This window comes from Xenopus laevis, chromosome 3L (assembly GCF_017654675.1).
Source record: "Xenopus laevis strain J_2021 chromosome 3L, Xenopus_laevis_v10.1, whole genome shotgun sequence".
Taxonomy (NCBI): Eukaryota; Metazoa; Chordata; class Amphibia; order Anura; family Pipidae; genus Xenopus; species Xenopus laevis.
This window is the reverse complement of record NC_054375.1, coordinates 156,436,692-156,455,044: the sequence shown is the minus strand read 5'-3', so window position 1 is coordinate 156,455,044 and position 18,353 is coordinate 156,436,692. Positions and strand designations below refer to the sequence as shown.

Sequence of the window (18,353 nt, the reverse complement as noted above, 5' to 3'; positions counted from 1 at the left end):
CCTGTCTAGTAAACTGGAGAACCTGATTTGAAATCTCAGCAGTGCCTAGCATCTGCCTTCATGTCCAGTGCAGCCTTGGAAAGGTGTTCTTTTGGTTGCAATTTATCTGACACACAGCTTTCAAGCACCAGATGTTGGGATAATGGGCAAAAAAATAGTGTCCAACCAGAATGACCAACAGTACAATAAGTTCCATGGCAGGGCATCAGCGTGCTTCTTTCTCTTTCTAATGGAAGCTGCCCAGTTGTCTGTTGTCCATGAGGCGCTGTGGCTTAGTTGGTTAAAGCGCCTGTCTAGTAAACAGGAGATCCTGAGTTCAAATCTCAGCAGTGCCTTGCATCTGCCTTCATTTCCACTGCAACCTTGGAAACTTGACCTTTCTTCTTTTGGTTGCAATTTATCTGACTCGCAGCTTTCTAGCTTGGGATGGTGGGCAAAAAAAAGTGTCCAACTAGAATGACCAAGAGAACAAGAAGTTCCAGAGCAGGGCATCAGCATGCTTTGTTCTCTATCTAATGGCAGATGCCCAGTGGCCAAGTTGCCAAGTTGACAGTTGCCCATGAGGCGCTGTGGCTTAGTTGGTTAAAGCGCCTGTCTTGTAAACAGGAGATCCTGAGTTCGACTCTCAGCAGTGCCTGCTTTCTTTGCTTAAACCACAGCCAGTTCATCTAGTGCATGCATTTGATGGTGCAGAAATGCCCTTTCTTTGTGCTTGCATACCCTTCGAAGCGTACTTCTGCTCAAAAATCAAGGCAGTTTTGCAAACAGATGTCAGCTCACTTACAAGGCAATGCCACTTTTTATCAAAGTGTGGGACTGTGGCCTTGCTTACTTTGGGGTCCCTTTATGACCGCTGGAGACAAACATCGCACTTGCCAAGGTGCAAGGCTCACACCTAAACCAAGACTTTGCCAGGAATTGGAATGCATAGCTCACAAATGTGCTTCAATCAACATCATATTTCTTGTCTTGTCTGTCAAGCATCTCTGGAGTTTAACTGCAAGAAAGACCTGGGCAAAAACCCTAATGTTCGGGATATTTTCTCTATGTTCGCATTTCTCATTAGTTGAACTTTGCAACTACTACTCTTGGGTGCTGTGGCTTAGTTGATTAAATCGCCTGTCTAGTAAACTGGAGAACCTGATTTGAAATCTCAGCAGTGCCTAGCATCTGCCTTCATGTCCAGTGCAGCCTTGGAAAGGTGTTCTTTTGGTTGCAATTTATCTGACACACAGCTTTCAAGCACCAGATGTTGGGATAATGGGCAAAAAAATAGTGTCCAACCAGAATGACCAACAGTACAATAAGTTCCATGGCAGGGCATCAGCGTGCTTCTTTCTCTTTCTAATGGAAGCTGCCCAGTTGTCTGTTGTCCATGAGGCGCTGTGGCTTAGTTGGTTAAAGCGCCTGTCTAGTAAACAGGAGATCCTGAGTTCAAATCTCAGCAGTGCCTTGCATCTGCCTTCATTTCCACTGCAACCTTGGAAACTTGACCTTTCTTCTTTTGGTTGCAATTTATCTGACTCGCAGCTTTCTAGCTTGGGATGGTGGGCAAAAAAAAGTGTCCAACTAGAATGACCAAGAGAACAAGAAGTTCCAGAGCAGGGCATCAGCATGCTTTGTTCTCTATCTAATGGCAGATGCCCAGTGGCCAAGTTGCCAAGTTGACAGTTGCCCATGAGGCGCTGTGGCTTAGTTGGTTAAAGCGCCTGTCTTGTAAACAGGAGATCCTGAGTTCGACTCTCAGCAGTGCCTGCTTTCTTTGCTTAAACCACAGCCAGTTCATCTAGTGCATGCATTTGATGGTGCAGAAATGCCCTTTCTTTGTGCTTGCATACCCTTCGAAGCGTACTTCTGCTCAAAAATCAAGGCAGTTTTGCAAACAGATGTCAGCTCACTTACAAGGCAATGCCACTTTTTATCAAAGTGTGGGACTGTGGCCTTGCTTACTTTGGGGTCCCTTTATGACCGCTGGAGACAAACATCGCACTTGCCAAGGTGCAAGGCTCACACCTAAACCAAGACTTTGCCAGGAATTGGAATGCATAGCTCACAAATGTGCTTCAATCAACATCATATTTCTTGTCTTGTCTGTCAAGCATCTCTGGAGTTTAACTGCAAGAAAGACCTGGGCAAAAACCCTAATGTTCGGGATATTTTCGGGATACTCATTAGTTGAACTTTGCAACTACTACTCTTGGGTGCTGCGGCTTAGTTGATTAAATCGCCTGTCTAGTAAACTGGAGAACCTGATTTGAAATCTCAGCAGTGCCTAGCATCTGCCTTCATGTCCAGTGCAGCCTTGGAAAGGTGTTCTTTTGGTTGCAATTTATCTGACACACAGCTTTCAAGCACCAGATGTTGGGATAATGGGCAAAAAAATTGTGTCCAACCAGAATGACCAACAGTACAATAAGTTCCATGGCAGGGCATCAGCGTGCTTCTTTCTCTTTCTAATGGAAGCTGCCCAGTTGTCTGTTGTCCATGAGGCGCTGTGGCTTAGTTGGTTAAAGCGCCTGTCTAGTAAACAGGAGATCCTGAGTTCAAATCTCAGCAGTGCCTTGCATCTGCCTTCATTTCCACTGCAACCTTGGAAACTTGACCTTTCTTCTTTTGGTTGCAATTTATCTGACTAGCAGCTTTCTAGCTTGGGATGGTGGGCAAAAAAAAGTGTCCAACTAGAATGACCAAGAGAACAAGAAGTTCCAGAGCAGGGCATCAGCATGCTTTGTTCTCTATCTAATGGCAGATGCCCAGTGGCCAAGTTGCCAAGTTGACAGTTGCCCATGAGGCGCTGTGGCTTAGTTGGTTAAAGCGCCTGTCTTGTAAACAGGAGATCCTGAGTTCGACTCTCAGCAGTGCCTGCTTTCTTTGCTTAAACCACAGCCAGTTCATCTAGTGCATGCATTTGATGGTGCAGAAATGCCCTTTCTTTGTGCTTGCATACCCTTCGAAGCGTACTTCTGCTCAAAAATCAAGGCAGTTTTGCAAACAGATGTCAGCTCACTTACAAGGCAATGCCACTTTTTATCAAAGTGTGGGACTGTGGCCTTGCTTACTTTGGGGTCCCTTTATGACCGCTGGAGACAAACATCGCACTTGCCAAGGTGCAAGGCTCACACCTAAACCAAGACTTTGCCAGGAATTGGAATGCATAGCTCACAAATGTGCTTCAATCAACATCATATTTCTTGTCTTGTCTGTCAAGCATCTCTGGAGTTTAACTGCAAGAAAGACCTGGGCAAAAACCCTAATGTTCGGGATATTTTCTCTATGTTCGCATTTCTCATTAGTTGAACTTTGCAACTACTACTCTTGGGTGCTGTGGCTTAGTTGATTAAATCGCCTGTCTAGTAAACTGGAGAACCTGATTTGAAATCTCAGCAGTGCCTAGCATCTGCCTTCATGTCCAGTGCAGCCTTGGAAAGGTGTTCTTTTGGTTGCAATTTATCTGACACACAGCTTTCAAGCACCAGATGTTGGGATAATGGGCAAAAAAATAGTGTCCAACCAGAATGACCAACAGTACAATAAGTTCCATGGCAGGGCATCAGCGTGCTTCTTTCTCTTTCTAATGGAAGCTGCCCAGTTGTCTGTTGTCCATGAGGCGCTGTGGCTTAGTTGGTTAAAGCGCCTGTCTAGTAAACAGGAGATCCTGAGTTCAAATCTCAGCAGTGCCTTGCATCTGCCTTCATTTCCACTGCAACCTTGGAAACTTGACCTTTCTTCTTTTGGTTGCAATTTATCTGACTCGCAGCTTTCTAGCTTGGGATGGTGGGCAAAAAAAAGTGTCCAACTAGAATGACCAAGAGAACAAGAAGTTCCAGAGCAGGGCATCAGCATGCTTTGTTCTCTATCTAATGGCAGATGCCCAGTGGCCAAGTTGCCAAGTTGACAGTTGCCCATGAGGCGCTGTGGCTTAGTTGGTTAAAGCGCCTGTCTTGTAAACAGGAGATCCTGAGTTCGACTCTCAGCAGTGCCTGCTTTCTTTGCTTAAACCACAGCCAGTTCATCTAGTGCATGCATTTGATGGTGCAGAAATGCCCTTTCTTTGTGCTTGCATACCCTTCGAAGCGTACTTCTGCTCAAAAATCAAGGCAGTTTTGCAAACAGATGTCAGCTCACTTACAAGGCAATGCCACTTTTTATCAAAGTGTGGGACTGTGGCCTTGCTTACTTTGGGGTCCCTTTATGACCGCTGGAGACAAACATCGCACTTGCCAAGGTGCAAGGCTCACACCTAAACCAAGACTTTGCCAGGAATTGGAATGCATAGCTCACAAATGTGCTTCAATCAACATCATATTTCTTGTCTTGTCTGTCAAGCATCTCTGGAGTTTAACTGCAAGAAAGACCTGGGCAAAAACCCTAATGTTCGGGATATTTTCTCTATGTTCGCATTTCTCATTAGTTGAACTTTGCAACTACTACTCTTGGGTGCTGTGGCTTAGTTGATTAAATCGCCTGTCTAGTAAACTGGAGAACCTGATTTGAAATCTCAGCAGTGCCTAGCATCTGCCTTCATGTCCAGTGCAGCCTTGGAAAGGTGTTCTTTTGGTTGCAATTTATCTGACACACAGCTTTCAAGCACCAGATGTTGGGATAATGGGCAAAAAAATAGTGTCCAACCAGAATGACCAACAGTACAATAAGTTCCATGGCAGGGCATCAGCGTGCTTCTTTCTCTTTCTAATGGAAGCTGCCCAGTTGTCTGTTGTCCATGAGGCGCTGTGGCTTAGTTGGTTAAAGCGCCTGTCTAGTAAACAGGAGATCCTGAGTTCAAATCTCAGCAGTGCCTTGCATCTGCCTTCATTTCCACTGCAACCTTGGAAACTTGACCTTTCTTCTTTTGGTTGCAATTTATCTGACTCGCAGCTTTCTAGCTTGGGATGGTGGGCAAAAAAAAGTGTCCAACTAGAATGACCAAGAGAACAAGAAGTTCCAGAGCAGGGCATCAGCATGCTTTGTTCTCTATCTAATGGCAGATGCCCAGTGGCCAAGTTGCCAAGTTGACAGTTGCCCATGAGGCGCTGTGGCTTAGTTGGTTAAAGCGCCTGTCTTGTAAACAGGAGATCCTGAGTTCGACTCTCAGCAGTGCCTGCTTTCTTTGCTTAAACCACAGCCAGTTCATCTAGTGCATGCATTTGATGGTGCAGAAATGCCCTTTCTTTGTGCTTGCATACCCTTCGAAGCGTACTTCTGCTCAAAAATCAAGGCAGTTTTGCAAACAGATGTCAGCTCACTTACAAGGCAATGCCACTTTTTATCAAAGTGTGGGACTGTGGCCTTGCTTACTTTGGGGTCCCTTTATGACCGCTGGAGACAAACATCGCACTTGCCAAGGTGCAAGGCTCACACCTAAACCAAGACTTTGCCAGGAATTGGAATGCATAGCTCACAAATGTGCTTCAATCAACATCATATTTCTTGTCTTGTCTGTCAAGCATCTCTGGAGTTTAACTGCAAGAAAGACCTGGGCAAAAACCCTAATGTTCGGGATATTTTCGGGATACTCATTAGTTGAACTTTGCAACTACTACTCTTGGGTGCTGCGGCTTAGTTGATTAAATCGCCTGTCTAGTAAACTGGAGAACCTGATTTGAAATCTCAGCAGTGCCTAGCATCTGCCTTCATGTCCAGTGCAGCCTTGGAAAGGTGTTCTTTTGGTTGCAATTTATCTGACACACAGCTTTCAAGCACCAGATGTTGGGATAATGGGCAAAAAAATAGTGTCCAACCAGAATGACCAACAGTACAATAAGTTCCATGGCAGGGCATCAGCGTGCTTCTTTCTCTTTCTAATGGAAGCTGCCCAGTTGTCTGTTGTCCATGAGGCGCTGTGGCTTAGTTGGTTAAAGCGCCTGTCTAGTAAACAGGAGATCCTGAGTTCAAATCTCAGCAGTGCCTTGCATCTGCCTTCATTTCCACTGCAACCTTGGAAACTTGACCTTTCTTCTTTTGGTTGCAATTTATCTGACTAGCAGCTTTCTAGCTTGGGATGGTGGGCAAAAAAAAGTGTCCAACTAGAATGACCAAGAGAACAAGAAGTTCCAGAGCAGGGCATCAGCATGCTTTGTTCTCTATCTAATGGCAGATGCCCAGTGGCCAAGTTGCCAAGTTGACAGTTGCCCATGAGGCGCTGTGGCTTAGTTGGTTAAAGCGCCTGTCTTGTAAACAGGAGATCCTGAGTTCGACTCTCAGCAGTGCCTGCTTTCTTTGCTTAAACCACAGCCAGTTCATCTAGTGCATGCATTTGATGGTGCAGAAATGCCCTTTCTTTGTGCTTGCATACCCTTCGAAGCGTACTTCTGCTCAAAAATCAAGGCAGTTTTGCAAACAGATGTCAGCTCACTTACAAGGCAATGCCACTTTTTATCAAAGTGTGGGACTGTGGCCTTGCTTACTTTGGGGTCCCTTTATGACCGCTGGAGACAAACATCGCACTTGCCAAGGTGCAAGGCTCACACCTAAACCAAGACTTTGCCAGGAATTGGAATGCATAGCTCACAAATGTGCTTCAATCAACATCATATTTCTTGTCTTGTCTGTCAAGCATCTCTGGAGTTTAACTGCAAGAAAGACCTGGGCAAAAACCCTAATGTTCGGGATATTTTCTATGTTCGCATTCTCATTAGTTGAACTTTGCAACTACTACTCTTGGGTGCTGTGGCTTAGTTGATTAAATCGCCTGTCTAGTAAACTGGAGAACCTGATTTGAAATCTCAGCAGTGCCTAGCATCTGCCTTCATGTCCAGTGCAGCCTTGGAAAGGTGTTCTTTTGGTTGCAATTTATCTGACACACAGCTTTCAAGCACCAGATGTTGGGATAATGGGCAAAAAAATAGTGTCCAACCAGAATGACCAACAGTACAATAAGTTCCATGGCAGGGCATCAGCGTGCTTCTTTCTCTTTCTAATGGAAGCTGCCCAGTTGTCTGTTGTCCATGAGGCGCTGTGGCTTAGTTGGTTAAAGCGCCTGTCTAGTAAACAGGAGATCCTGAGTTCAAATCTCAGCAGTGCCTTGCATCTGCCTTCATTTCCACTGCAACCTTGGAAACTTGACCTTTCTTCTTTTGGTTGCAATTTATCTGACTCGCAGCTTTCTAGCTTGGGATGGTGGGCAAAAAAAAGTGTCCAACTAGAATGACCAAGAGAACAAGAAGTTCCAGAGCAGGGCATCAGCATGCTTTGTTCTCTATCTAATGGCAGATGCCCAGTTGCCAAGTTGCCAAGTTGACAGTTGCCCATCAGGCGCTGTGGCTTAGTTGGTTAAAGCGCCTGTCTTGTAAACAGGAGATCCTGAGTTCGACTCTCAGCAGTGCCTGTTTTCTTTGCTTAAACCACAGCCAGTTCATCTAGTGCATGCATTTGATGGTGCAGAAATGCCCTTCCTTTGTGCTTGCATACCCTTCGAAGCGTACTTCTGCTCAAAAATCAAGGCAGTTTTGCAAACAGATGTCAGCTCACTTACAAGGCAATGCCACTTTTTATCAAAGTGTGGGACTGTGGCCTTGCTTACTTTGGGGTCCCTTTATGACCGCTGGAGACAAACATCGCACTTGCCAAGGTGCAAGGCTCACACCTAAACCAAGACTTTGCCAGGAATTGGAATGCATAGCTCACAAATGTGCTTCAATCAACATCATATTTCTTGTCTTGTCTGTCAAGCATCTCTGGAGTTTAACTGCAAGAAAGACCTGGGCAAAAACCCTAATGTTCGGGATATTTTCGGGATACTCATTAGTTGAACTTTGCAACTACTACTCTTGGGTGCTGCGGCTTAGTTGATTAAATCGCCTGTCTAGTAAACTGGAGAACCTGATTTGAAATCTCAGCAGTGCCTAGCATCTGCCTTCATGTCCAGTGCAGCCTTGGAAAGGTGTTCTTTTGGTTGCAATTTATCTGACACACAGCTTTCAAGCACCAGATGTTGGGATAATGGGCAAAAAAATTAGTGTCCAACCAGAATGACCAACAGTACAATAAGTTCCATGGCAGGGCATCAGCGTGCTTCTTTCTCTTTCTAATGGAAGCTGCCCAGTTGTCTGATGTCCATGAGGCGCTGTGGCGTAGTTGGTTAAAGCGCCTGTCTAGTAAACAGGAGATCCTGAGTTCAAATCTCAGCAGTGCCTTGCATCTGCCTTCATTTCCACTGAAAACTTGACCTTTCTTCTTTTGGTTGCAATTTATCTGACTCGCAGCTTTCTAGCTTGGGATGTCTTCTTTTGGTTGCAATTTATCTGACTCGCAGCTTTCTAGCTTGGGATGGTGGGCAAAAAAAAGTGTCCAACTAGAATGACCAAGAGAACAAGAAGTTCCAGAGCAGGGCATCAGCATGCTTTGTTCTCTATCTAATGGCAGATGCCCAGTGGCCAAGTTGCCAAGTTGACAGTTGCCCATGAGGCGCTGTGGCTTAGTTGGTTAAAGCGCCTGTCTTGTAAACAGGAGATCCTGAGTTCGACTCTCAGCAGTGCCTGCTTTCTTTGCTTAAACCACAGCCAGTTCATCTAGTGCATGCATTTGATGGTGCAGAAATGCCCTTTCTTTGTGCTTGCATACCCTTCGAAGCGTACTTCTGCTCAAAAATCAAGGCAGTTTTGCAAACAGATGTCAGCTCACTTACAAGGCAATGCCACTTTTTATCAAAGTGTGGGACTGTGGCCTTGCTTACTTTGGGGTCCCTTTATGACCGCTGGAGACAAACATCGCACTTGCCAAGGTGCAAGGCTCACACCTAAACCAAGACTTTGCCAGGAATTGGAATGCATAGCTCACAAATGTGCTTCAATCAACATCATATTTCTTGTCTTGTCTGTCAAGCATCTCTGGAGTTTAACTGCAAGAAAGACCTGGGCAAAAACCCTAATGTTCGGGATATTTTCTCTATGTTCGCATTTCTCATTAGTTGAACTTTGCAACTACTACTCTTGGGTGCTGTGGCTTAGTTGATTAAATCGCCTGTCTAGTAAACTGGAGAACCTGATTTGAAATCTCAGCAGTGCCTAGCATCTGCCTTCATGTCCAGTGCAGCCTTGGAAAGGTGTTCTTTTGGTTGCAATTTATCTGACACACAGCTTTCAAGCACCAGATGTTGGGATAATGGGCAAAAAAATAGTGTCCAACCAGAATGACCAACAGTACAATAAGTTCCATGGCAGGGCATCAGCGTGCTTCTTTCTCTTTCTAATGGAAGCTGCCCAGTTGTCTGTTGTCCATGAGGCGCTGTGGCTTAGTTGGTTAAAGCGCCTGTCTAGTAAACAGGAGATCCTGAGTTCAAATCTCAGCAGTGCCTTGCATCTGCCTTCATTTCCACTGCAACCTTGGAAACTTGACCTTTCTTCTTTTGGTTGCAATTTATCTGACTCGCAGCTTTCTAGCTTGGGATGGTGGGCAAAAAAAAGTGTCCAACTAGAATGACCAAGAGAACAAGAAGTTCCAGAGCAGGGCATCAGCATGCTTTGTTCTCTATCTAATGGCAGATGCCCAGTGGCCAAGTTGCCAAGTTGACAGTTGCCCATGAGGCGCTGTGGCTTAGTTGGTTAAAGCGCCTGTCTTGTAAACAGGAGATCCTGAGTTCGACTCTCAGCAGTGCCTGCTTTCTTTGCTTAAACCACAGCCAGTTCATCTAGTGCATGCATTTGATGGTGCAGAAATGCCCTTTCTTTGTGCTTGCATACCCTTCGAAGCGTACTTCTGCTCAAAAATCAAGGCAGTTTTGCAAACAGATGTCAGCTCACTTACAAGGCAATGCCACTTTTTATCAAAGTGTGGGACTGTGGCCTTGCTTACTTTGGGGTCCCTTTATGACCGCTGGAGACAAACATCGCACTTGCCAAGGTGCAAGGCTCACACCTAAACCAAGACTTTGCCAGGAATTGGAATGCATAGCTCACAAATGTGCTTCAATCAACATCATATTTCTTGTCTTGTCTGTCAAGCATCTCTGGAGTTTAACTGCAAGAAAGACCTGGGCAAAAACCCTAATGTTCGGGATATTTCTCTATGTTCGCATTCTCATTAGTTGAACTTTGCAACTACTACTCTTGGGTGCTGCGGCTTAGTTGATTAAATCGCCTGTCTAGTAAACTGGAGAACCTGATTTGAAATCTCAGCAGTGCCTAGCATCTGCCTTCATGTCCAGTGCAGCCTTGGAAAGGTGTTCTTTTGGTTGCAATTTATCTGACACACAGCTTTCAAGCACCAGATGTTGGGATAATGGGCAAAAAAATAGTGTCCAACCAGAATGACCAACAGTACAATAAGTTCCATGGCAGGGCATCAGCGTGCTTCTTTCTCTTTCTAATGGAAGCTGCCCAGTTGTCTGTTGTCCATGAGGCGCTGTGGCTTAGTTGGTTAAAGCGCCTGTCTAGTAAACAGGAGATCCTGAGTTCAAATCTCAGCAGTGCCTTGCATCTGCCTTCATTTCCACTGCAACCTTGGAAACTTGACCTTTCTTCTTTTGGTTGCAATTTATCTGACTCGCAGCTTTCTAGCTTGGGATGGTGGGCAAAAAAAAGTGTCCAACTAGAATGACCAAGAGAACAAGAAGTTCCAGAGCAGGGCATCAGCATGCTTTGTTCTCTATCTAATGGCAGATGCCCAGTGGCCAAGTTGCCAAGTTGACAGTTGCCCATGAGGCGCTGTGGCTTAGTTGGTTAAAGCGCCTGTCTTGTAAACAGGAGATCCTGAGTTCGACTCTCAGCAGTGCCTGCTTTCTTTGCTTAAACCACAGCCAGTTCATCTAGTGCATGCATTTGATGGTGCAGAAATGCCCTTTCTTTGTGCTTGCATACCCTTCGAAGCGTACTTCTGCTCAAAAATCAAGGCAGTTTTGCAAACAGATGTCAGCTCACTTACAAGGCAATGCCACTTTTTATCAAAGTGTGGGACTGTGGCCTTGCTTACTTTGGGGTCCCTTTATGACCGCTGGAGACAAACATCGCACTTGCCAAGGTGCAAGGCTCACACCTAAACCAAGACTTTGCCAGGAATTGGAATGCATAGCTCACAAATGTGCTTCAATCAACATCATATTTCTTGTCTTGTCTGTCAAGCATCTCTGGAGTTTAACTGCAAGAAAGACCTGGGCAAAAACCCTAATGTTCGGGATATTTTCTCTATGTTCGCATTTCTCATTAGTTGAACTTTGCAACTACTACTCTTGGGTGCTGCGGCTTAGTTGATTAAATCGCCTGTCTAGTAAACTGGAGAACCTGATTTGAAATCTCAGCAGTGCCTAGCATCTGCCTTCATGTCCAGTGCAGCCTTGGAAAGGTGTTCTTTTGGTTGCAATTTATCTGACACACAGCTTTCAAGCACCAGATGTTGGGATAATGGGCAAAAAAATAGTGTCCAACCAGAATGACCAACAGTACAATAAGTTCCATGGCAGGGCATCAGCGTGCTTCTTTCTCTTTCTAATGGAAGCTGCCCAGTTGTCTGTTGTCCATGAGGCGCTGTGGCTTAGTTGGTTAAAGCGCCTGTCTAGTAAACAGGAGATCCTGAGTTCAAATCTCAGCAGTGCCTTGCATCTGCCTTCATTTCCACTGCAACCTTGGAAACTTGACCTTTCTTCTTTTGGTTGCAATTTATCTGACTCGCAGCTTTCTAGCTTGGGATGGTGGGCAAAAAAAAGTGTCCAACTAGAATGACCAAGAGAACAAGAAGTTCCAGAGCAGGGCATCAGCATGCTTTGTTCTCTATCTAATGGCAGATGCCCAGTGGCCAAGTTGCCAAGTTGACAGTTGCCCATGAGGCGCTGTGGCTTAGTTGGTTAAAGCGCCTGTCTTGTAAACAGGAGATCCTGAGTTCGACTCTCAGCAGTGCCTGCTTTCTTTGCTTAAACCACAGCCAGTTCATCTAGTGCATGCATTTGATGGTGCAGAAATGCCCTTTCTTTGTGCTTGCATACCCTTCGAAGCGTACTTCTGCTCAAAAATCAAGGCAGTTTTGCAAACAGATGTCAGCTCACTTACAAGGCAATGCCACTTTTTATCAAAGTGTGGGACTGTGGCCTTGCTTACTTTGGGGTCCCTTTATGACCGCTGGAGACAAACATCGCACTTGCCAAGGTGCAAGGCTCACACCTAAACCAAGACTTTGCCAGGAATTGGAATGCATAGCTCACAAATGTGCTTCAATCAACATCATATTTCTTGTCTTGTCTGTCAAGCATCTCTGGAGTTTAACTGCAAGAAAGACCTGGGCAAAAACCCTAATGTTCGGGATATTTTCTATGTTCGCATTCTCATTAGTTGAACTTTGCAACTACTACTCTTGGGTGCTGCGGCTTAGTTGATTAAATCGCCTGTCTAGTAAACTGGAGAACCTGATTTGAAATCTCAGCAGTGCCTAGCATCTGCCTTCATGTCCAGTGCAGCCTTGGAAAGGTGTTCTTTTGGTTGCAATTTATCTGACACACAGCTTTCAAGCACCAGATGTTGGGATAATGGGCAAAAAAATAGTGTCCAACCAGAATGACCAACAGTACAATAAGTTCCATGGCAGGGCATCAGCGTGCTTCTTTCTCTTTCTAATGGAAGCTGCCCAGTTGTCTGTTGTCCATGAGGCGCTGTGGCTTAGTTGGTTAAAGCGCCTGTCTAGTAAACAGGAGATCCTGAGTTCAAATCTCAGCAGTGCCTTGCATCTGCCTTCATTTCCACTGCAACCTTGGAAACTTGACCTTTCTTCTTTTGGTTGCAATTTATCTGACTCGCAGCTTTCTAGCTTGGGATGGTGGGCAAAAAAAAGTGTCCAACTAGAATGACCAAGAGAACAAGAAGTTCCAGAGCAGGGCATCAGCATGCTTTGTTCTCTATCTAATGGCAGATGCCCAGTGGCCAAGTTGCCAAGTTGACAGTTGCCCATGAGGCGCTGTGGCTTAGTTGGTTAAAGCGCCTGTCTTGTAAACAGGAGATCCTGAGTTCGACTCTCAGCAGTGCCTGCTTTCTTTGCTTAAACCACAGCCAGTTCATCTAGTGCATGCATTTGATGGTGCAGAAATGCCCTTTCTTTGTGCTTGCATACCCTTCGAAGCGTACTTCTGCTCAAAAATCAAGGCAGTTTTGCAAACAGATGTCAGCTCACTTACAAGGCAATGCCACTTTTTATCAAAGTGTGGGACTGTGGCCTTGCTTACTTTGGGGTCCCTTTATGACCGCTGGAGACAAACATCGCACTTGCCAAGGTGCAAGGCTCACACCTAAACCAAGACTTTGCCAGGAATTGGAATGCATAGCTCACAAATGTGCTTCAATCAACATCATATTTCTTGTCTTGTCTGTCAAGCATCTCTGGAGTTTAACTGCAAGAAAGACCTGGGCAAAAACCCTAATGTTCGGGATATTTTCTCTATGTTCGCATTTCTCTTTAGTTGAACTTTGCAACTACTACTCTCGGGTGCTGTGGCTTAGTTGATTAAATCGCCTGTCTAGTAAACTGGAGAACCTGATTTGAAATCTCAGCAGTGCCTAGCATCTGCCTTCATGTCCAGTGCAGCCTTGGAAAGGTGTTCTTTTGGTTGCAATTTATCTGACACACAGCTTTCAAGCACCAGATGTTGGGATAATGGGCAAAAAAATAGTGTCCAACCAGAATGACCAACAGTACAATAAGTTCCATGGCAGGGCATCAGCGTGCTTCTTTCTCTTTCTAATGGAAGCTGCCCAGTTGTCTGTTGTCCATGAGGCGCTGTGGCTTAGTTGGTTAAAGCGCCTGTCTAGTAAACAGGAGATCCTGAGTTCAAATCTCAGCAGTGCCTTGCATCTGCCTTCATTTCCACTGGAAACTTGACCTTTCTTCTTTTGTTTGCAATTTATCTGACTCGCAGCTTTCTAGCTTGGGATGGTGGGCAAAAAAAAGTGTCCAACTAGAATGACCAAGAGAACAAGAAGTTCCAGAGCAGGGCATCAGCATGCTTTGTTCTCTATCTAATGGCAGATGCCCAGTTGCCAAGTTGACAGTTGTCCATGAGGCGCTGTGGCTTAGTTGGTTAAAGCGCCGTCTTGTAAACAGGAGATCCTGAGTTCAACTCTCAGCAGTGCCTGCTTTCTTTGCTTAAACCACAGCCAGTTCATCTAGTGCATGCATTTGATGGTGCAGAAATGCCCTTTCTTTGTGCATGCATACCTTTCGAAGCGTACTTCCGCTCAAAAATCCAGGCTGTTTTGCAAACAGATGTCAGCTCACTTACAAGGCAATGCCACTTTTTATCAAAGTGTGGGACTGTGGCCTTGCTTACTTTGGGGTCCCTTTATGACCGCTGGAGACAAACATCGCACTTGCCAAGGTGCAAGGCTCACACCTAAACCAAGACTTTGCCAGGAATTGGAATGCATAGCTCACAAATGTGCTTCAATCAACATCATATTTCTTGTCTTGTCTGTCAAGCATCTCTGGAGTTTAACTGCAAGAAAGACCTGGGCAAAAACCCTAATGTTCGGGATATTTTCTCTATATTCGCATTTCTCATTAGTTGAACTTTGCAACTACTACTCTTGGGTGCTGCGGCTTAGTTGGTTAAATCGCCTGTCTAGTAAACTGGAGAACCTGATTTGAAATCTCAGCAGTGCCTAGCATCTGCCTTCATGTCCAGTGCAGCCTTGGAAAGGTGTTCTTTTGTTTGCATGTATGTATATAATTCATGTGGTTTAGTTGTATAATCACATTTACTTTACAGTGCTATGCAATATGTCGGCACTATATAAATACATGTTAATAATAATAATCTGACTCACAGCTTTCTAGATCATGATGTTGGTATGGTGGGCAAAAAAAAAGTGTCCAACTGGAATAACCAACAGTACAAGAAGTTCCATGAAAGGGCATCAAACCTTAACAAATCAATCTAGCCACAGAATGGCACACAGACTTATGGTCAGTAGATTGAAGTCTTCTAACACAATGGAAAGGTCTAATTAAGTAATGAGAAGGGAATATGGTAAATAGAAAATAGGCCTAAACAGCCAAATAGGATGAAACAATGTTTATTGAGGGATGGAATTTCTGATGTAAGACTGATGTAAAATGTAATAATAATGCTGAACATTAAAGGAAAACTATACCACCCTAAATACCCAGTGTTAGTGTAAGAACTTAAATTTTAATTTTGGAATTGCTGACACCTGATCATTCCAGTGATTTTAAAATCCGATTCTTTGTTGAAGTTACTGTAGTTATGGAGATTCTACTTTGAATTTGTATCATATTTGTAATAATAGAATGTGTCACTAAAGGAAGATTTTTTTTAATTCTTTCCATTTTAATAGTCGTTTATTCGTTCATTAATTAGCCTTATTGATTTATTTTTCAGGTTTTCCTAAAATATGCCTTTTTTGAATTTGGAGGATCCTTGTTACCCTCTAATTACAGCGTGAATTGTTAGTTCAACTTACATTACATATATTTTTTGAGTATTTTATAATTTTTTTGAGTATTTTCTATTTTTGTATCTGATGTGGGACTCCAATCCTTTATTTCTCATATACTTTAGCTTATATAGGGAGATTGTTGAAACATTCCCTTTCCATATGGATTTAATAGGACTGGGCAAGAGTTTATTAAATATTTTTTTCCAAAGAATTTTTTTTAGATTTATTATATGTTTGGATAGCTTTGTCCCTTAAATGTAACCACGTTTTTAAATGTTTGTATAGACTCCTTACATGCAATTTTTTTCATATGATAAATTCTACAAGCAAAATTCTTAAATCAGACTAGTAATGGACGAATTTATTCGCCAGGCATGAAATGCAGCAAATTTTTGCGTTTCACTACTGGCGAATAAATTAACAAATTACGCCCATTGACTTTAATGGGTGCCCGCTTCAAATTTGATGGTGGTGCCCATTTTTGTCACCGGCAAATTTTTTGCCAGTTTCGGGAATTTTGCAGGAAATTTGCGAAATTCATGGGAAATCAAAACGGAACAAATTCGTTAATCACTAAATCTGACACAGAAATAAGGAAGCTGAAAAATCACCCATATCACTTTAACAATTGACTTCCAGGTTGAGCAGAGTCCAGGCTAGGAGGAGATGTTGAGTCCCACATGATGGATCTTGCAGAGTGAATGTCACACAATTGCTTTGTTTCAGAATTAACCTTTTAAATGCCACAGAACATGGCAAAGTAACTTGAAATGCCACAGAATGTAGAATCTATGGGGTGCCGTTTATCCCAAATACATTCTGTATACAAAACAATCCCTTATACACAGAATTAATGTCTCTCATGGTATATAAGTATTTGTGACCATACACAGATAAAAAATATACAAAAGACTTATTTCTATTAAAGAATGAGAACAAAATCTGGTTAGTGCACAAAAGGATGTCATTATATCACAAACTCCATTCTGTACATTTAACAAGCAATCTGTCTGACAGATGTATAACCTCCATGTAACAGACTCACTTATGTGCAAAGTTACTTACAGAATGAATTATGTAAAATAAACTTGGACACAATATATAATAGTGTAAGTAACTAGTACATGTCACGCTAGATTTGAACATTCCTGAACCAATATGAACAAAGCTTATTGCCACATAACAAACAAGATGAGAAGTTCCAGCTCTGCTCCACATGCTGCATCATCCCTAAGGCATAGTATGTGGCCTGATATAAAGGTGCCCTCTAATGTCCCCTCATTTCCTAAAAGAGCTGCTGTTAAACACTACAGGTTCCTAATTGGAAGTTTTTACAAAAGGCTGAGAAATATAATGCTGCACTTATAATGATTATAGAGAAAGAAAAGTATGCAAAACATAAATATAATCATTTTAGGTGATATGGCTATTCTTATTGTAGTAACCTGCTTGTGTGGCCATTTTGGTTAAGGGCATTCCTGCTGTTTTGCCATTGTCTTATGATTCATTCCTGTTCCTGTTTCCTCTTCCTGTCTAAGCTGAGAGCAATAATGGGATAGGCCACACCTACCTGCCATTTTGTAATAAATGTAGCAGAAGCAGGGGGGTAACTACAGAGGAAGTAGACCCTGCAGCTACAGGGGGCCCAAGAGGAATAGGGGCCCCATGAGGCCCTAATTCATATACAATTTCAATAAATATTGGTGAAACAAGTCACCCACTAGACATTTTAGGGGCCTGAAAGACATCTCTGTCTGTGTCAGACATCTCATCTGCATTGTGGTAAAAAACATGACCACTGTATTCATAAATGACCCCTAAAGTCGATGTAGTACAATGTGTAGCCTTGGTGATTAGGGTTGGTGATGGGCCAATAAATTCAGCAGATACGAATTCGCTGAGAATTACCGCAAGCGAATTGGGAAACAAAATCCGCTGTGTCAAAAAAAAATAGTCAAAATTGACAGATGCTTTTAAATTATTCAGACGCCCATTGACTTTAATGCATTTGGACCAAATAGTTGCACGTAGTAGCTCGCGTCAAAACCCCCATTGCATTTCCTGAATTTTTGCTGTTTCGCGAATTTCAAGGAACAGGATTGACCATCACTAATTAGGGACATTGAATAATTAATACTGTCAAATATGAACTGCGCAGTTCCTTGCCCAGCAGCAATCCAGGTGCAGGTCATACAATAATACAATTAGAAAAATAGTATTTTCCTTAGAGTGAGTTCAGAATTTTTCAACAAGACTGTGCTGCTGAACTCCATCCGCCAGTCGGTCATTCAGCTGTTTTACCAGATTAATCCATATGGGTGATGTTCGGCTGATCTGATCGTGGGCTCTAGGGACCACTTGGACTTTTAGCAGCTTTTATCAGCCCGTGTATGTCCACCTAGTCAGTCACTCCAGACACTGGGGACACATAGTCTGTATAGTATAATGTATGGGCCTTATAAGCAGTTTCTTAGTCACATAGTTAGCTGTAGTTTAACTACTACATAACTTCCACTTCATCAATATGGCAGCTTTAACAAAAGCTAACAGTTTGTGAGTGAGCAGAGACTACCCATGTGTGAATGTTTCCCATTGGATTAATCTGGTATATGTGGCTCAGTAAAGCAGCTGAGTGACCCACTGGCGGATGGAGTTCAGCAGCACAGTCTTGTTGAAAAATTCTGAACTCACACTAGGGAAAATACTATATATGTAATATGAGTGGCTGCTTATAAGACCTAAACATCATACTATACAGAATATGTGTGCACATGATCAGTCCCACATCTGTGGCTAAAACTATTATGTAGTAGTTGAACTACAGCTAACTAGAGACGTCTCATAAGACTCATTATACTATACAGAATATGTGGCATATTTCCAGTCTACAGTTGCCACCTTTTGGTGGGCCAGTGATGTAGGGGGCAGTGCAGGAGACATCAGGGGCGGGACTGATTATGTAGCAATCAGCGATTGTCATTTACT

At 43.5% G+C, this 18,353-nt stretch overlaps 26 non-coding genes across 26 annotated transcripts; all 26 read left to right on the top strand.

Moving 5' to 3' along the window:
- The first annotated feature begins 261 nt into the window (after nucleotides 1–261).
- On the top strand, nucleotides 262–335 carry trnat-agu. The gene has a single exon. It is a non-coding gene; the product is annotated as a tRNA-Thr (tRNA).
- Nucleotides 336–563: 228 nt separating this feature from the next.
- trnat-ugu lies at nucleotides 564–637 on the top strand. The gene has a single exon. It is a non-coding gene; the product is annotated as a tRNA-Thr (tRNA).
- A 742-nt stretch (nucleotides 638–1,379) lies between these two features.
- trnat-agu lies at nucleotides 1,380–1,453 on the top strand. The gene has a single exon. It is a non-coding gene; the product is annotated as a tRNA-Thr (tRNA).
- Nucleotides 1,454–1,681: 228 nt separating this feature from the next.
- On the top strand, nucleotides 1,682–1,755 carry trnat-ugu. Its single transcript has one exon. It is a non-coding gene; the product is annotated as a tRNA-Thr (tRNA).
- Nucleotides 1,756–2,488: 733 nt separating this feature from the next.
- trnat-agu lies at nucleotides 2,489–2,562 on the top strand. Its single transcript has one exon. It is a non-coding gene; the product is annotated as a tRNA-Thr (tRNA).
- Nucleotides 2,563–2,790: 228 nt separating this feature from the next.
- On the top strand, nucleotides 2,791–2,864 carry trnat-ugu. The gene has a single exon. It is a non-coding gene; the product is annotated as a tRNA-Thr (tRNA).
- Nucleotides 2,865–3,606: 742 nt separating this feature from the next.
- On the top strand, nucleotides 3,607–3,680 carry trnat-agu. The gene has a single exon. It is a non-coding gene; the product is annotated as a tRNA-Thr (tRNA).
- Nucleotides 3,681–3,908: 228 nt separating this feature from the next.
- Nucleotides 3,909–3,982, top strand: trnat-ugu. The gene has a single exon. It is a non-coding gene; the product is annotated as a tRNA-Thr (tRNA).
- Nucleotides 3,983–4,724: 742 nt separating this feature from the next.
- On the top strand, nucleotides 4,725–4,798 carry trnat-agu. The gene has a single exon. It is a non-coding gene; the product is annotated as a tRNA-Thr (tRNA).
- Nucleotides 4,799–5,026: 228 nt separating this feature from the next.
- trnat-ugu lies at nucleotides 5,027–5,100 on the top strand. The gene has a single exon. It is a non-coding gene; the product is annotated as a tRNA-Thr (tRNA).
- Nucleotides 5,101–5,833: 733 nt separating this feature from the next.
- Nucleotides 5,834–5,907, top strand: trnat-agu. Its single transcript has one exon. It is a non-coding gene; the product is annotated as a tRNA-Thr (tRNA).
- Nucleotides 5,908–6,135: 228 nt separating this feature from the next.
- Nucleotides 6,136–6,209, top strand: trnat-ugu. Its single transcript has one exon. It is a non-coding gene; the product is annotated as a tRNA-Thr (tRNA).
- Nucleotides 6,210–6,948: 739 nt separating this feature from the next.
- Nucleotides 6,949–7,022, top strand: trnat-agu. The gene has a single exon. It is a non-coding gene; the product is annotated as a tRNA-Thr (tRNA).
- Nucleotides 7,023–7,250: 228 nt separating this feature from the next.
- Nucleotides 7,251–7,324, top strand: trnat-ugu. The gene has a single exon. It is a non-coding gene; the product is annotated as a tRNA-Thr (tRNA).
- Nucleotides 7,325–8,058: 734 nt separating this feature from the next.
- Nucleotides 8,059–8,132, top strand: trnat-agu. The gene has a single exon. It is a non-coding gene; the product is annotated as a tRNA-Thr (tRNA).
- A 270-nt stretch (nucleotides 8,133–8,402) lies between these two features.
- trnat-ugu lies at nucleotides 8,403–8,476 on the top strand. The gene has a single exon. It is a non-coding gene; the product is annotated as a tRNA-Thr (tRNA).
- Nucleotides 8,477–9,218: 742 nt separating this feature from the next.
- Nucleotides 9,219–9,292, top strand: trnat-agu. Its single transcript has one exon. It is a non-coding gene; the product is annotated as a tRNA-Thr (tRNA).
- Nucleotides 9,293–9,520: 228 nt separating this feature from the next.
- Nucleotides 9,521–9,594, top strand: trnat-ugu. Its single transcript has one exon. It is a non-coding gene; the product is annotated as a tRNA-Thr (tRNA).
- Nucleotides 9,595–10,334: 740 nt separating this feature from the next.
- trnat-agu lies at nucleotides 10,335–10,408 on the top strand. Its single transcript has one exon. It is a non-coding gene; the product is annotated as a tRNA-Thr (tRNA).
- A 228-nt stretch (nucleotides 10,409–10,636) lies between these two features.
- On the top strand, nucleotides 10,637–10,710 carry trnat-ugu. The gene has a single exon. It is a non-coding gene; the product is annotated as a tRNA-Thr (tRNA).
- Nucleotides 10,711–11,452: 742 nt separating this feature from the next.
- trnat-agu lies at nucleotides 11,453–11,526 on the top strand. Its single transcript has one exon. It is a non-coding gene; the product is annotated as a tRNA-Thr (tRNA).
- Nucleotides 11,527–11,754: 228 nt separating this feature from the next.
- trnat-ugu lies at nucleotides 11,755–11,828 on the top strand. The gene has a single exon. It is a non-coding gene; the product is annotated as a tRNA-Thr (tRNA).
- Nucleotides 11,829–12,567: 739 nt separating this feature from the next.
- trnat-agu lies at nucleotides 12,568–12,641 on the top strand. Its single transcript has one exon. It is a non-coding gene; the product is annotated as a tRNA-Thr (tRNA).
- A 228-nt stretch (nucleotides 12,642–12,869) lies between these two features.
- On the top strand, nucleotides 12,870–12,943 carry trnat-ugu. Its single transcript has one exon. It is a non-coding gene; the product is annotated as a tRNA-Thr (tRNA).
- Nucleotides 12,944–13,685: 742 nt separating this feature from the next.
- On the top strand, nucleotides 13,686–13,759 carry trnat-agu. The gene has a single exon. It is a non-coding gene; the product is annotated as a tRNA-Thr (tRNA).
- A 212-nt stretch (nucleotides 13,760–13,971) lies between these two features.
- trnat-ugu lies at nucleotides 13,972–14,044 on the top strand. Its single transcript has one exon. It is a non-coding gene; the product is annotated as a tRNA-Thr (tRNA).
- Nucleotides 14,045–18,353: the final 4,309 nt, after the last annotated feature.